Source organism: Eulemur rufifrons, chromosome 7 (genome assembly GCF_041146395.1).
Source record: "Eulemur rufifrons isolate Redbay chromosome 7, OSU_ERuf_1, whole genome shotgun sequence".
Taxonomy (NCBI): domain Eukaryota; kingdom Metazoa; phylum Chordata; class Mammalia; order Primates; family Lemuridae; genus Eulemur; species Eulemur rufifrons.
The window spans coordinates 44160305-44177373 of NC_090989.1; positions in this window are offsets into that span (position 1 = coordinate 44160305).

A 17069-nucleotide genomic window follows, 5' to 3' on the forward strand; every position below is an offset into this window, starting at 1 on the left:
ACATTTTTTCTAAGTTCTATAAATATAAGTTTTTGAATACAACCTACTTAAAGATGTTAACTATTTAGATCTTTTAAAATACCAATATCCCCAATAAAATTTGTTGATGTGACTTTAAAATACCAATATCCCCAATAAAATTTATTGATGTGACTTCACCTAACTGTAGACTAAGTGAACCTTTAACATTAATCCTTAGCATCTCAAATAATGACACAAAGTCACAACATGTTTTTTACATAAGGATCAAGATCAAGGAATCAATATTTTTAAAACGGATCTAAACAGTCTCAAAACATTTTCCAACTTAAGTGCAAATTTGGAGACATCCAATGAGTAAGATTGTAGATTTTTACTGGATTGTAAGAATAACTATTTTGTTCATTTTAAAATAAATTTTACAATACAAAAATGAACAGTTCATGAATTCTTTTTCAAATTTTCCTAGGCAAAGGATTTTGCTATGGCAACATAATGTACTCGTAACTAGCTAGCTTGCAACCAGCATCACAGAACAAATCGAGAGTGAGCAAGACCACAGGAACAACTAAAGCCTCCAATTTTATCTCAGCTTTTATCAAGTACATCTCCTAGGGCAGCTTTAAGTTGCTAACAGTACTGTTAATATCAGATGAGAGAGTTAAGTCAGAAACAAACCTTGTGTGTACCTCTCCAAAGACAGTAAGCTCAATGGAAGAAACTGTATCTGCAACTAGGATTAAGAGACCAAAACCAAAACATATTCATAAATCTTTGACCAAAAGTTTCTATTTTGTGCTCCTAATTACTTGATGTTTTATGTATTCTAATTTACTGATATTTATGTTTATTTAGGCATACCTTTTTACCTAAGAAGCTTAAACACATGGATATTTTTCCTGATAACTGAAGAGATCTAGCTGCTTTTATTAAACCAACAATACTAAATAAGTCTTACTTATCAAACATCCCACAAACACAGATCATTTGGTTTTTGCTGGCTTTTTAGTTTTATAACTTTTGCATCAAACTTTAACATCTTCAAACATAAAAATGACTATTAAACCCAGGCAAAAATATATGCTGACCACTTTGAAGACCTTTTTTTAACTTTTATGTTATTGATAATTTTTTTATTCATCAGAGATTGCTAAATTCACATGAATGTAAAAAGCATTTGTTCTTATTTGCTTACTTTATGAGAGCTCCTTTTATTTACAGGCCAGTTGGGTACCATTTGGACATAATATATGACATATGCACACACAGAAAACACATCTAAACAAAAACAGGCACACAAATTTCAATAGCTTTTATCTCAGAATTTTAGCCATGAGATAATATAAACTCATCAGTTTGCAAAAGATGGTTGTATCCCAATTATATTTTGCAAACTGCAGTTTCTTCATATGGCTAAACTTTATTTACCCTAATGAAGACTGTGGACCAAAGTTGTGCGTAAAGCAGTTTCTGTGGCAGTTTGAGTTTTAAAAAGCTTCTTTTACCCTTGTTTCCCTTCAGTTTCAAATGAGTTTTCAATGTTTACATTTGAGCTAGAATGGGCAGAATTGGATAAGGAGCAAAAATCTCTAAGTAGCCATGAATTAATAAATCATGAGTTTTATCTCAAAACCAGTTGCTTAGTAACTGCAGATTTGAGGGAGGCAGAACAGAAAATAGCTTAACAAACTCTGCATTTTAATGCTATAGTGGCATATTGACTATTGAAGCCCTGAATTTTTCTAGATGTAATTTTCCCCTCAGTTTAAATATGTGCACACGAACAAGCAACAATATTTAACCAGCTGGAGTCCTAGAAAACCTGGCATGCCTTTGAACTTTCTCATAGACAGCACATTTACACTCCACACCAATACAAATAAACATTCAATACAAGGAGAAATTCAAGATATTTCAAACAAATGAACTGTACCTCACCTAATAAGCCTGGGGAGCATTAAACAAAATACACGCAAATGAACCAGTTCTCAATTCAGGTAAAAGTCCGACAACTATTCCCTCTCCAACTGGGTACTCCAAGAAAAACAAGAACAAAGTACATTATTCTGAGGAGAATGCCAAACAGTGAGGAAAGGAATTACCAATTGTACAAACTGGAGTGACTTACTCAATCGTGGAGCCCATTGACTCCCCAAATTCTGTTTCCTTTCACCAACAAAGCGTTGCAGACAACTGATGCAGAGGAGAGAGAAGGGAGGGTCCCTGAGATGAAAAGATTCTTGGCAGCTGCTGGGATTTCCTTGGATTCCCAGCCACAGGGTCGGGTAACCATAAGCAGCTGACATTTATGGGTGGCTTTCACTCCACCTGGCAGTGATAAGCTCTGATACACTACTGCAGCCAAATGCCCCATCTGTTGGAATCCAGGGAGCCTCAAACTACCCAAGATGCCCAGTTCCACATTGTGGGTGCCATTTTGGTAAGATTTTTAGGCAAACATGTCCTGTAGAACATTAAAAAATTGTACTATGAGGAAACACATGTTTCTAGAAATTATGATATGGTATATTTATAGATTTGGCAATCTGCAGAATGCTGGTGTGGTACATGGCAATTGCTTATATCCTAGAAACTAAGTTTACTAAGAGTTAAGAATTCTAGTTAATGCATGGTAATTAAAACTACTAGAAATTATAAAGTAAACAACATTGTGTGCAATGTGTTCAAGTAAAGTAAGAAGTTTTTTCATAAGAAAAGCTACAAAGTATGAGGATTTTTTTTTTTAAAGGGAGAGTAATTGCATCTAGTTTGGAGGGTTTTTACAGGTTGTTCCAGAATTAATAAAAGGACAAAAACTGAAGCAATACATACAGTTGGGAAAAGATAGAGAATCTTATGTGGTCAAATTGGCTAGAAGTGATTTATTATAAGAGTTTGAAAAATGAGCCTAAATGGCAAAACTAAACTAATGCAAAACTAGAATTTAGCATTCTCTGTTAAAATGATAAAGTTTTTATAGTTTATTAATCTGCTGTTACTAGAATTTGTTAAAATTTTTCTTTTTAAGTAATTAGTCTAGATAACAAAGATTTTATGCTTTATTAAGATAATTACCAATGATTTATGCTGCCTCTTCTCAGTCTTTTATTACTTACTTACAAAAACTGAGTTTTTACAATATTAAAAAAGAGCTAAGTTTATTAATAAGTACATATGTTTCTCTATTTGACTTTGAAATCTTTTATCACTTTGGAACTATTTCCCAGTGACATGTGACCATAATTAACTATTTCAATCATTTGATATTTTTAACAAACTTCCCAAAACCAAATTCAAAATTGTTTTTCTTGACCTCAAACTATTTAATAACTTTAGGATTTTTCAGAAGAGACCCTAGAACATCTCAAAGGAATTAGTTTTATTTCTTATTAAAAGAGAATTTTCTATACAAAGAAGCTTATTTTATATGTTAAATTGCATGGGAAGTATTGTCAAATAAAAGTGATGTTTAACATTCTTATATTTATATCTAGTTATTAATATAAGTATTATGGAACTGGTGTGATATTCCTAGAACTTTGATATGTACATAAATAATGTTATCAGTCACAATTCTAGTTATTATCTGATATCTTAATGTTGTGTATCACAAAAATAACAATCATTTCTATGTCAATTGCATTATAATGAATTCTAATCAAACTTTTAATCACAGGCATTTTAAGTCTTTTGTCATTGACAGCTTATTGTTTTAGTCTGATGTTTTCATGAAAGTTTTTAGAAACAGCCATGCTACAAAATTTCAACAGATTTATGGAAAAGGCTTTGACAAGTAGAGATTTCTGATAACTTTAAGATCACAATATTGGGCTGAATTTAAGGAAACTTTATCCGTCATTTTGTCAGGTATTGCTTTTGTCAACACAAGTAAAATATTTACCACTTTCTCCCTAGCTAATCTCTCCAGAATTCTGAAATTATTACTGAGTATTCTTATTTTTATGTAAACATAGTTATTTGAAAAAATTTAATAAGAAATCTCCTTATAACATAACACATTTGGAAACATTGGTTATATTAACAAAACTTCAACTAGCATGTCATATTTGAGAATGTGTATAGAATTAGATAGACCATATAGTTTTAAAAAACTAAGGATTGACTTTCGAAGTCAATTAAGCCCTGTCTTGGTCTATTCAGTGTTGCTATAAAGGAATACCTGAGGCTAGATAATTTATTGAATAGAAAGAAATGAGGTTATTTGGTGCATGGTTTTGCAGGTTGTATAAGAAGCAAGGCACCAGCATCTTCAAGTTGCTTTCACTCATGGCAGAAGTCAAAGCAGAGCCAGCGTGTGCAGAGGTCACATGACAAAACAGGACACAAGAGAGAGATGGGGAAGGTGACAGGCTCTTTTTAAAGACCAGCTCTCATGGGAACTAACAGAGTGAGAATTCATTTATTATTGTGAGGACAGTCCCAAAACATTCATGATGGATCTGTCCTTGTGATCCAATCACCTCTCATTTAACATCACCTCTAACACTGTGGATAAATTCCAATATGAGATTCAGAGGGGACAAACAAATCAAACTATAGAATTTTAGCCCTGTCCCCCAAATATCATGTCCTTTTCACATGTAAAATGCAATCATTCCTTCTTAATACTCTTCCAAAAGTCTTAACTTGCATTCTGTAGTTTGTCTGTTTGCTCTCGTGACAGTTTCTTTGTGAAGAAGCTGTTTATTTTTTTTTTATTTCAGCTTATTATGGGGGTACAAAAGTTCAGGTTATATATATTGCCCATGCCCCCTCATCCCCCTGAGTCTGAGCTTCAAGCGTGTCCCTTCCCTAGACAGTGCTCATTGCACTCATCATGTAGGTATACACCCATCCCCTCCCCCCAACCCCATCCCCCCTCCCCAAACCCATCCCCCCTAGTCAGAACTTCAAGCCTGTCCATTCCCCAGACAGTGCGCATCGCACTCATCAAGTAGGTATACACCCATCTCCTCCCCCCAGTCCCCACCTCTGTCCGATACCCAATTGGTGTTTTTCCCAAATGTGCACTTAGGTGATGATCAGGGAAACTTGTTTGCTGGTAAGTACATGTGGTGCTTATTTTTCCATTCTTGGGATACTTCACTTAATAGAATGGATTCCAACTCTCTCCAGGAGAACCAAAGAGATGCCATATCACCGTTATTTCTTATAGCTGAGTAATACTCCATGGTATACATATACCACATTTTGCTAATCCATTCATGAATTGATGGGCATTTGGGTTGTTTCCACATCTTTGCAATTGTGAATTGTGCTGCTATAAACATTCTGGTGCAGGTGTCTTTTTTATAGAATGACTTTTGTTCTTCTGGGTAGATGCCCAATAATGGGATTGCTGGATCGAATGGTAGGTCTACTTGAATCTGTTTAAGGTATCTCCATATTGCTTTCCACAGGGGTTGCACTAGATTACAGTCCCACCAGCAGTGTATGAGTGTTCCTGTGTCTCCGTATTCACGCCAACATGTATTGTTTTGGGACTTTTTGATAAAGGCCATTCTCACTGGAGTTAAGTGATATCTGATTGTGGTTTTGAATTGCATTTCTCTGATGATTAGAGATGTTGAACACTTTTTCATATGTTTGTTAGCCATTCTTATATCTTTTGAAACATTTCTATTCATGTCCATTGCCCACTTTTAGATAGGGTTGTTCGATTTTTTCATACTGATTTTCCTGAGTTCTAAATAGATTCTTGTTATCAGTCCTTTATCTGATGTGTAGTATGCAAAAATTTTTTCCCATTCTGTAGGTTGTCTGTTTAGTCTCGTGACTGTTTCTTTGGCTGTGCAAAAGCTTTTTAATTTAATCAGGTCTCATTTATTTATTTTTGTTGTTGCTGTGATTGCCTTAGGGGTCTTCTTCATAAATTCTTTGCCTAGGCCAATGTCTGTAAGAGTCTTTCCTACATTTTCTTCTAGAGTTCTAATAGTTTCATACCTAAGTTTTAAGTCTGTTTTCCACCATGATTTGCTTTTGTGAGAGGTGAAAGCTGTGTGTCCTGTTTTAGTCTTCTACATGTGGCTATCCAGTTTTCCCAGCACCATTTATTGAATAAGGAATCTTTTCCCCAGAGTATGTTTTTGTCTGCTTTGTCAAAGATTAGATGGCTATATGAGGATGGTTTTATATTTGGATTTTCTGTTCTGTTCCACTGGTCTGTGTCCCTGCACTTGTGCCAATACCAAGCAGTTTTAATAATCACAGCCTTGTACTATAGTTTGAAGTTTGACAAATTAATACCTCCCATTTTGTTTTTATTGCTTAAAATTGCTTTTGCTAAATGGGGTCTTCTCTGGTTCCATACAAAGCGTAAAATTATTTTTTCTATATCTGTGAAAAATGATATTGCTAATTTAATAGGGATTGCATTGAATCTGTAGATCACTTTGGGCAGTATAGACATTTTACTAACCAAGAACAGAAAAGAAAAAACTCTAATAACCTCCATCAGGAACATGAAAGGAGAAGTCACGACCAATGCCACAGAGATACATGATATCATCTCTGAATTCTACAAAAATTTTTATGCACACAAATTGGAAAATGTGGAGGAAATGGACAAATTTTTAGAAACACACAGCCTTCCCAGGCTCAACCAGGAAGAAATAGAATTCCTGAATAGTCCGATATCTAGATCTGAAATCGAAACAGCAATAAAAAACCTTCCCAAAAAGAAAAACCCTGGAAAAAACATGGCGGAGTGGTGGTGACGGCCTGGATCTGCGCTCCCGGGGAGGAAGGCATCGATCCGGACCTGCCACAACGCTAGAGGACTGCTTCCACACAGGAACAGCAGTGTGAATCCACGGAGAATCAGCGTGGGACAAACAGAGCAAGTGAGGTCTGAGGTGAACGAAAATTAGGAACGCGGGACAGACACTAGCCAGTGGAGCGCAGGTCGGATACACCCGCCCCCAGCCGGGATGGGTGCAGCCTCTTGGGAAAGCGGCTTGCCCTCCTCATTGACCTCCGCTCCCAATTGAATAGAGCCCTGACCCAGGCCAGCGCAGAATCACTGAGGGATACGTGGCGCATTGCAGACAGGAGGCTTTTTTGCGAAATTACCTTAGACACTGGGGGATCTCAGCTGAGACAGCGCTTGGCGAGGAGGGACGGATCTGCCCCAGGGTGGAAAAACACAAAAGATTCCTGGACAGCAAATAGCGTTGTACCCCGTGCTGCCTTTTTCGGCAGTTCTCCAGCCGGTCACCCCCGGTGCGTGTCCTTGCTGGCCAGCCCCTGGGCAGTGGCGGTCTCTGCCTGCCGGGGAGCCGGTCCCCTCCAGCCCCGGAGCTCTGCAGGCGCCATCTTGAAAGCGAGGGCGAAACCGCTCGGGAGCCATAAAGTGCCGAGCGGCTCTCTCTGCCCGGCGCCCTCCGCTGGTCTCTGAACCAACGCCAGGAGTGCGGGATATGCTGGGGCCGCGCTCGGGGTGAGGGGGCAGAGATGCGCTAAGGCATTAAAAAAAAAAAAAAAAAAAAGAACAAGAAGAATAGGCTCGCCGAACTCTATATTTTGTTCTTGGTGAATTTTTTCTGGGTTTTGTTTGTTTGTTTGTTTTTTCTTTTCTTTTCCGACGGCTCACGAGCCGGACAGCCTCGGCGGGCACCTTTCCCCTCCGGGCCTCTGGCTGCCACGCCTTTTTTTTTTTTTTTTTTTATTCAATTTAATTTTACAGAATCAAAGAGTCTAACAGTATATCTTGTTAGATACAGTATGTCCTCATAATGTATACATTATTTCTTGTACAATGATATGAAATAATATGGGAAATATTCATGAAAAATTAAGTGAACAGTGCAAGTTAAAAACAACAGTTTCATATTTTTTCCCCACCCCCCCTTTCCCGAGTCAGCACCTTAAAGTGTTACCACTCCCCAAACGGTGCGCAATGCACTCATTGTGTAGGCATATCCCCATCCCCTCCCCCAGCCCCCACTTCAGTCTGATGTCCAAATGGTGTCGTTTCCAGATTTGTATTTAGGTGATGATCAGGGAAACCAATTTTCTGGTGAGTACATGTGATGCTTGTTTTTCCATTCTGGGGATACTTCACTTAATATAATGGGTTCCAACTCTCTCCAGGAGAACCATAGAGATGTCGTATCTTCATCATTCCTTATAGCTGAGTAATATTCCATGGTATACATATACCACAGCTTACTAATCCAATCATGTATTGATGGGCATTTGGGTTGTTTCCACATCTTTGCGATTGTAAATTGTGCTGCTATAAACATTCGGGTACATGTGTCTCTGTTACAGAATGACCTTTTTTCCTTTGGGTATATGCCCAGTAATGGGATTGCTGGGTCAAATGGCAGGTCTACTTGAATCTGTTTAAGTTACCTCCATAATGCTTTCCACAGGGGTTGCACTAGTTTGCAGTCCCACCAGCAGTGTATGAGTGTTCCTGTCTCTCCACATCCACGCCAACGTGTGTTGTTTTGGGTTTTTTGATAAAGGCCATTCTCATTGGGGTTAAGTAATATCTCATTGTGGTTTTGATTTGCATTTCTCTGATGATTAGGGATGTTGAACACTTTTTCATATGTTTGTTAGCCATTCTTATATCTTCTTTCGAGAAGTTTCTATTCATGTCATTTGCCCACTTTTTGATAGGGTTGCTTGATTTTTTCTTGTTGATTTTCCTGAGTTCTAAAGAGATTCTTGTTATCAGTCCTTTATCTGATGTGTAGTATGCAAAAATTTTTTCCCATTCTGTAGGTGGTCTGTTTATTCTCGTGACTGTTTCTTTGGCTGTGCAGAAGCTTTTTAATTTAATCGTGTCCCATTCATTTATTTTTGTTGCTGCTGTGATTGCCTTGGGGGTCTTCTTCACAAATTCTTTGCCTAGGCCAATGTCTGTAAGAGTCTTTCCTACATTTTCTTCTAGAATTCTGATTGTATCACGCCTAAGGTTTAAGTCTGTTATCCACTGTGATTTGATTTTTGTGAGAGGTGAGAGCTGTGGGTCCTGTTTCAGTCTTCTACAAGTGGCTAACCAATTCTCCCAGCACCATTTATTGAATAGGGATTCTTGTCCCCAGAGTATATTCTTTCCCGCTTTGTCAAAAATTAGGTGACTATATGAGGATGGTTCTATATTTGGATTTTCTGTTGTGTTCCACTGGTCTGTGTCCCTGCACTTGTGCCAATACCAGGCTGTTTTAAGAACCACGGCCTTGCAGTATTGTTTGAGGTCTGGCAAATTAATACCTCCCATTTTGTTTTTGTTGCTTAAAATTGCTTTTGCTATACGGGGTCTTCTTTGATTCCATACAAAGTGTATAATTATTTTCTCTATCTCTGTGAAGAATCATGTTGGTAATTTAATAGGGATTGCATTGAATCTGTAGATCACTTTGGGTAGTATAGACATTTTAACAATGTTGATTCTTCCGATCCACGAGCATGGTATATTTTTCCATCTATTTGCAAGTTCTGCTATTTCTTTTCTCAGTGTTTCATAGTTTTCCTTATAGAGGTCCTTTACCTCTTTAGTTAGATATATACCTAGATATTTTATTTTCTTTGTTGCTATTTTGAAGGGTATTGAGTCTTTAATTTGGTTTTCCGATTGACTGTTTTTGGCATATATAAATGCCTCTGATTTGTGTATATTAATTTTGTAGCCTGAGACTTTGCTGTATTCATTAATCAATTCCAGGAGTCTCTTGATTGAATCCTGGGGGTTTTCCAGATATAACATCATATCATCAGCAAAAAGTGAGAGTTTGATCACTTCCTTCCCTATTTGGACTCCCTTGATTCTGCTCTCTTGCCTGATAGCTCTCGCAAGGACTTCCAATACTATGTTGAAAAGTAATGGAGACAATGGGCAGCCCTGTCTGGTTCCAGTTCTAAGTGGGAGTGCTTTCAGTTCTTCCCCATTCAGTATGATGTTGGCTGTGGGTTTGTCATGTATGGCTTGTATCACTTTTAGGTAGGTTCCATCAATGCCTATTTTGTTAAGCGTTTTTATCATAAAAGGGTGCTGAATTTTGTCAAATGCTTTTTCTGCATCTAATGAGAGTATCATATGGTTTTTGTTTTTGCTTCTATTTATGTGGTGAATTACATTTATAGATTTACATATCTTGAACCACCCCTGCATCTCTGGGATGAAGCCCACTTGGTCGTGGTGGATTACTTTTTTGATAAGTACTTGGATTCGATTTGCTAGTATTTTATTGAAAATTTTTGCATCTATATTCATGAGGGAAATTGGTCTGTAGTTCTCTATTTTTGTTGCGTCCTTTCCAGGTTTTGGTATCAATGTTATATTGGCTTGGTAGAACGTGTTGGGGAGAATTCCATCCTTCTCAATATTGTAGAATAGTTTATGTAGGATGGGCACCAGTTCTTCTTTGTATGTATGGTAAAATTCAGGTGTGAACCCATCTGGACCAGGGCTTTTCTTTTTGGGAAGGTTTTTTATTGCTGTTTCGATTTCAGTTCTTGATATTGGTCTGTTCAGGTACTCTATTTCTTCCTGGTTGAGCCTGGGAAGACTATGTGTTTCTAAAAATTTGTCCATTTCCTCCACGTTCTCCCGTTTGTGTGCATAAAGATTTTTGTAGAATTCATAGATGATATCTTGTATCTCTGTAGCGTCGGTTGTGATTTCTCCTTTCATGTTCCTAATGGAGGTTATTAGAGATTTTAGTTTTGTGTTCTTGGTTAGTCTAGCCAGGGGTGTGTCTATTTTGTTTATCTTTTCAAAGAACCAACTTTTTGTTTTATTAATTTCCCTTATAGTTTCTTTGTTGTCCTTTTCATTTAATTCTGATTTGATCTTAGTAATTTCTCGCCTTCTGCTGGGTTTGGGATAGTTCTGTTCTTCTTTCTCCAGCTCTTTGATTCTATTCGTTAGGTTGTGTATTTGCATGTTTTCTGTCTTTTTGATATAGGCATTTATGGATATGAATTTTCCTCTCAGGACTGCTTTAGCTGCATCCCATAGATTTTGATAAGTTGTATCTCCATTGTCATTTAATTCAAAGAAATTTTTGATTTCCATCTTGATTTCTTCTTTTATAGAATAATTATTCAGGAGAAGGTTATTTAGCTTCCATGACTTTGAGTAAGAGTGAGGGTTTCTGTTTGTGATCATTGTTACTTTTATTCCGCTGTGATCTCAGAAGATGCATGGTATAATTTCTATTTTTTTGAATTTTTGAAGACATGATTTATGTCCTAGGACATGGTCAATCTTAGAGAATGTCCCGTGAGCTGATGAGAAGAATGTATATTCTGTGGACTTTGGGTAGAATGTCCTATAGATGTCAGCCATGCCCATTTGTTCTAGCATTCTATTTAGGTCCATTATGTCTTTGTTTATTTTCTGTTTAGAGGATCTGTCCTGTACTGTCAGTGGGGTGTTAAAGTCTCTAGCTATTACAGTATTGTTATCTATCATTTGGTTGAGATCTAGTAGGGTTTGCTTTATGAATCTAGGTGCACCTAGGTTGGGTGCATATATATTGAGTATAGTCATGGCTTCTTGATGAACTGTGCCTTTAATCAGTATGTAGTAGCCATCTTTGTCTTTTATTATTTTTGTTGGTTTGAAAGCTAAGTTATTGGAAATTAAGATTGCCACACCAGCTTTCTTTTGGTTACCATTTGCTTGAAATATCGATTTCCAGCCTTTTATTTTCAGTCTAAATGCATCTTTGCAGGTTAGGTGAGTTTCTTGAAGATAGCAGATACTTGGATTGTGTTTTTTTATCCATTGGGCCAGTCTATGTCTCCTGAGTGGGGAATTCAAGCCATTCACATTTATTGAGAAAACTGATAAGTGAGACAGTTTTTTGTTCAGCTTGTTGGGTAGAACTTCATTGTGATGTTTTCTCTCCTGGGCCATTGTGGTATCTGGAATTTGATCTTTAGCTCTTGAGTAGTTTTACATTCGTGGATCTTTCTTGTGCTGATCCGTGTGTAATTCTCTTTTGAGTACTTCTTGGAGGGCTGGTCTTGTCTTGGTGAATTCCCTCAACCTTTGTTTATCTGAGAATGTCTTGATTTCTCCTTCGTATAGAAAACTTAGCTTAGCTCGGTACAAGATTCTAGGCTGGGCATTATTCTGTTTCAGAAGCGTGAAAATGGGGCCCCAACCTCTTCTTGCTTGTAAGGTTTCAGCTGAGAAATCTGGCGTAATTCTGATGGGTTTTCCTTTGTAAGTTACTTGTTTCTTTCTCCTTACAGCTCGGATAAGTGACTCCTTTAGTGGATATTTTGGTCAGCCTGATGACTACGTGGCGTGGTGTTTTCCTATTTGCTATGAATCTCCCAGGGGTCCTTTGAGCTTCTTGAATCTGTATGTCTAGAGTATTGGCAAGGCCTGGAAAATTTTCCTGCATTATGTCTTCAAATAGCTTGTCCAACCCTTGCTTATTATCTTCTTCACCCTCAGGAATGCCAATAACTCTCAAGTTAGGTTTCTTCACATAATCCCACATTTCTTGAAGACTCAGATCATTTCTCTTACTTTTTTGATCTATCTCTGTGACTGACTTATTTAGTTGGAAGGAGTTATCTTCAATTTCTGAGATTCTTTCCTCTGTTTGATCTACCCTGCTCTTGAGACTTTCCACAGTGTTTTGTAGCTCTCTGAGTGAATTCTTCACTTCTAGGAGTTCAGTTTGGTTTTTCTTCAATATTTCAATTTCTTTAGTGAATTTTTCCTCCAAATCCTGTATTTTTGTGTGTGTGTTTTCCTTGTGTTGTTTATCCATTGATTCCTGTATATTATTCAGCTTGTTTATGATTCATAATTGGAATTCTTCCTGCGACATGTTGGTGTTTTGAGTCTGGTTTGTGTCAAATGGTTGGGAGGTGGTATTTCTCTTTGGGGATGAGCTTTCCATTTGATTCTTTGTGCTCTCCGTGTTTTTTCGCTGGGCCCTTCCCATCTAGATTTATCGTTGGATCTTTACTTATAGATTTAGTCTGGTTAACAGGACTCTTTGTGCTCTATTCTTAGGCTGTGAAGCAGTCTAGGTATGTTGCTTCTTTTGGCAAGAGGGGGAGACTGTTGTGTATTGTTTAGAGATTTTTCTGTTTCCGTTGGGGGACTGCTTCCGATGGGTCCAATTCTAGAGGATTGGAGTGATCTAAAACCGCTTTGGCAAGTTAGGACACTGTGTTGTGGTCTTTCGGAAGGCAGGCAGGGTCCACACTAATAGTAGACCGAAATTCTCTTTGTTTGTTTGTTTCCCTTTGGTTCTTCCTCTTTAGGGGAGGTTTCTGACTCTATCTGCAGGCAAGATACTAGCTATGGGTAGAGGACGGTGACCTCGCTTGCTCAGCGCCCCAGTTGCTGTAGCTCCCATGGGCAAAAGTCTGCCTTGGCCCAATGTCCCCAGGGGTCAGGTTCCACATTCTTACTTCTGGAGAAGTATTCAGTGTTTACACATGGGGGCGGACCCTATATAAGGTCCGTGGACCAGGGGAGAGGGCCGTCCAGGGAGCCTCTTGGTACCCTATTGCTCCGCAGTGACTTGGCTGTGGGCCCTAGAATGGCGACTGCGTGCCCGCAGATCGCCGGCCCTGGGGGTGACTGCTCAGGATCCAGTATGTACCAGAGCCAGGGACCTGGCCCGTTCCGAAGCTCACTGTGGGTCCCCAGTTAGAAGGCAAAAAGAGAGGAGAAAGAAAGAAAAAAAAAAGAAGAAGAAAAAAGAAAAGGAAAGTATATAGCTCAGTGACTCAATGTTTTTTTGTTTGTTTGTTTGTTTTACGCCTTAGCACAGCTCCGCCCCTTCACTTCCGCTCAGCTGGGTCCCGAGTGGCCATTAAATGTTTTTGTTTTTACGCCTTAGCGGAGCTACACCCCTTCACGCCTGCCCGGCTGGGTTCCGGGCGGTTTCGCAGTGGATTTCAAGATGGCGTCTGCGCGCCCGCACAGCTCCGAGGGTGGTGGGGATCCAACCACCGCGCTCAAAACTGCACGGCAGAAAAAGATGGCAGAGTGGTGGTGACAGCCTGAATCTGCGCTCCCGGGGAGGAAGGCACCGATCCGGACCTGCCACAATGCTAGAAGACCGCTCCCACACAGGAACAGCGGTGTGAATCCACGGAGAATCAGCGTGGGACAAACAGAGCGAGTGAGGTCTGAAGTGAACGAAAATTAGGAACGCGGGACAGACACTAGCCAGCGGAGCGCGGGTCGGATACACTCGCCCCCAGCCGGGGTGGGTGCAGCCTCTTGGGAAAGCGGCTTGCCCTCTGCTCCCAATTGAATAGAGCCCTGACCCAGGCCAGAGCAGAATCACTGAGGGATACGTGGCGCATTGCAGACAGGAGGCTTTTTTGCGAAATTACCTTAGACACTAGGGGATCTCAGCTGAGACAGCGCTTGGCGAGGAGGGACGGATCTGCACCAGGGCGGAAAAACAAAAAAGATTCCTGGACAGCAAATAGCGGTGTACCCCGTGCTGCCTTTTTCGGCAGTTCTCCAGCCGGTCACCCCCGGTGCGTGTCCTTGCTGGCCAGCCCCTGGGCAGTGGCGGTCTCTGCCTGCCGGGGAGCCGGTCCCCTCCAGCTCCGGAGCTCGGCAGGCGCCATCTTGAAAGCGAGGGCGAAACGGCTCGGGAGCCAAAAAGTGCCCAGCGGCTCTTTCTGCCCGTGCTGCCTTTTTTGGCGGTTTTCCAGCCGGTCACCCCCAGTGCGTGTCCTTGCTCTCCAGCCCCCGGGCAGTGGCGGTCTCTGCCTGCCGGGGAGCCGGTCTCCTCCAGCCCCGGAGCTCTGCAGGCTCCGTCTTGAAAGCGAGGGTAAAACCACTCAGAAGCCATAAAGTGCCGAGCGGCTCTCTCTGCCCAGCGCCCTCCGCAGGTTTCTGAACCAATGCCAGGAGTGCGGGATATGCCAGGGCCGCGCTCGGGGTGAAGGGGCAGAGCTGCGCTAAGGCATTAAAAAAAAAAAAAAACAAGAAGAATAGGCTCACCGAACTGTATATTTTATTCTTGGTAAATTTCTTCTGGGTTTTGTTTGTTTGTGTTTCTGTTTGTGTTTGTTTTTGGTTTTTTTTTGTTTTTTGTTTTTTTCTTTTCTTTTCTTTTTCTTTTTTTTTCCGGCGGCTCACCAGCCGGACAGCCTCGGCGGGCACCTTTGCCCTCTGGGCCTCTGGCTGCCGGCCTTTTTGAGCACGGAGGTTGGATCCCCACCACCCTCGGAGCTGTGCGGGCGCGCAGAGGCCATCTTGAAATCCACTGCGAAACCGCCCGGGACCCAGCCGGGCGGGCGTGAAGGGGCGGAGCTGCGCTAAGGCGTAAAAACAAAAACATTTAATGGCTGCTCGGGACCCAGCTGAGCGGAAGTGAAGGGGCGGAGCTGTGCTAAGGCGTAAAACAAACAAACAAAAAAACATTGAGTCGCTGAATTATATACTTCAGATTTGTGTATCTTTCTGCCTTGCGGTGTGGTTAGGTGCTATGTAGTTTGTTTTTGTTCATTTTTGTTGGCGTTTTTGGTGTTTTTTGGTTTGGCTTTTTGCGTTTCTTTTCTTTTTTTTTCTTTTTTTTTCTTTCTTACTTTCTTTTTCTTCATTTTTTTCTTTTCTCTTTCGTTTTCTCCTCTTTCTTTTCTTTCTTTCCTTTTCTTTTTTCTTCTTCTTTTTTTTTTCTTTCTTTCTCCTCTCTTTTTGCCTTCTAACTGGGGACCCACAGTGAGCTTCGGAACGGGCCAGGTCCTTGGCTCTGGTACATACTGGATCCTGAGCAGTCACCCCCAGGGCCGGCGATCTGCGGGCACGCAGTCGCCATTCTAGGGCCCACAGCCAAGTCACTGCGGAGCAATAGGGTACCAAGAGGCTCCCTGGACGGCCCTCTCCCCTGGTCCACGGACCTTATATAGGGTCCGCCCCCATGTGTAAACACTGAATACTTCTCCAGAAGTAAGAATGTGGAACCTGACCCCTGGGGACATTGGGCCAAGGCAGACTTTTGCCCATGGGAGCTACAGCAACTGGGGCGCTGAGCAAGCGAGGTCACCGTCCTCTACCCATAGCTAGTATCTTGCCTGCAGATAGAGTCAGAAACCTCCCCTAAAGAGGAAGAACCAAAGGGAAACAAACAAACAAAGAGAATTTCGGTCTACTATTAGTGTGGACCCTGCCTGCCTTCCGAAAGACCACAACACAGTGTCCTAACTTGCCAAAGCGGTTTTAGATCACTCCAATCCTCTAGAATTGGACCCATCGGAAGCAGTCCCCCAACGGAAACAGAAAAATCTCTAAACAATACACAACAGTCTCCCCCTCTTGCCAAAAGAAGCAACATACCTAGACTGCTTCACAGCCTAAGAATAGAGCACAAAGAGTCCTGTTAACCAGACTAAATCTATAAGTAAAGATCCAACGATAAATCTAGATGGGAAGGGCCCAGCGAAAAAACACGGAGAGCACAAAGAATCAAATGGAAAGCTCATCCCCAAAGAGAAATACCACCTCCCAACCATTTGACACAAACCAGACTCAAAACACCAACATGTCGCAGGAAGAATTCCAATTATGAATCATAAACAAGCTGAATAATATACAGGAATCAATGGATAAACAACACAAGGAAAACACACACACAAAAATACAGGATTTGGAGGAAAAATTCACTAAAGAAATTGAAATATTGAAGAAAAACCAAACTGAACTCCTAGAAGTGAAGAATTCACTCAGAGAGCTACAAAACACTGTGGAAAGTCTCAAGAGCAGGGTAGATCAAACAGAGGAAAGAATCTCAGAAATTGAAGATAACTCCTTCCAACTAAATAAGTCAGTCACAGAGATAGATCAAAAAAGTAAGAGAAATGATCTGAGTCTTCAAGAAATGTGGGATTATGTGAAGAAACCTAACTTGAGAGTTATTGGCATTCCTGAGGGTGAAGAAGATAATAAGCAAGGGTTGGACAAGCTATTTGAAGACATAATGCAGGAAAATTTTCCAGGCCTTGCCAATACTCTAGACATACAGATTCAAGAAGCTCAAAGGACCCCTGGGAGATTCATAGCAAATAGGAAAACACCACGCCACGTAGTCATCAGGCTGACCAAAATATCCACTAAA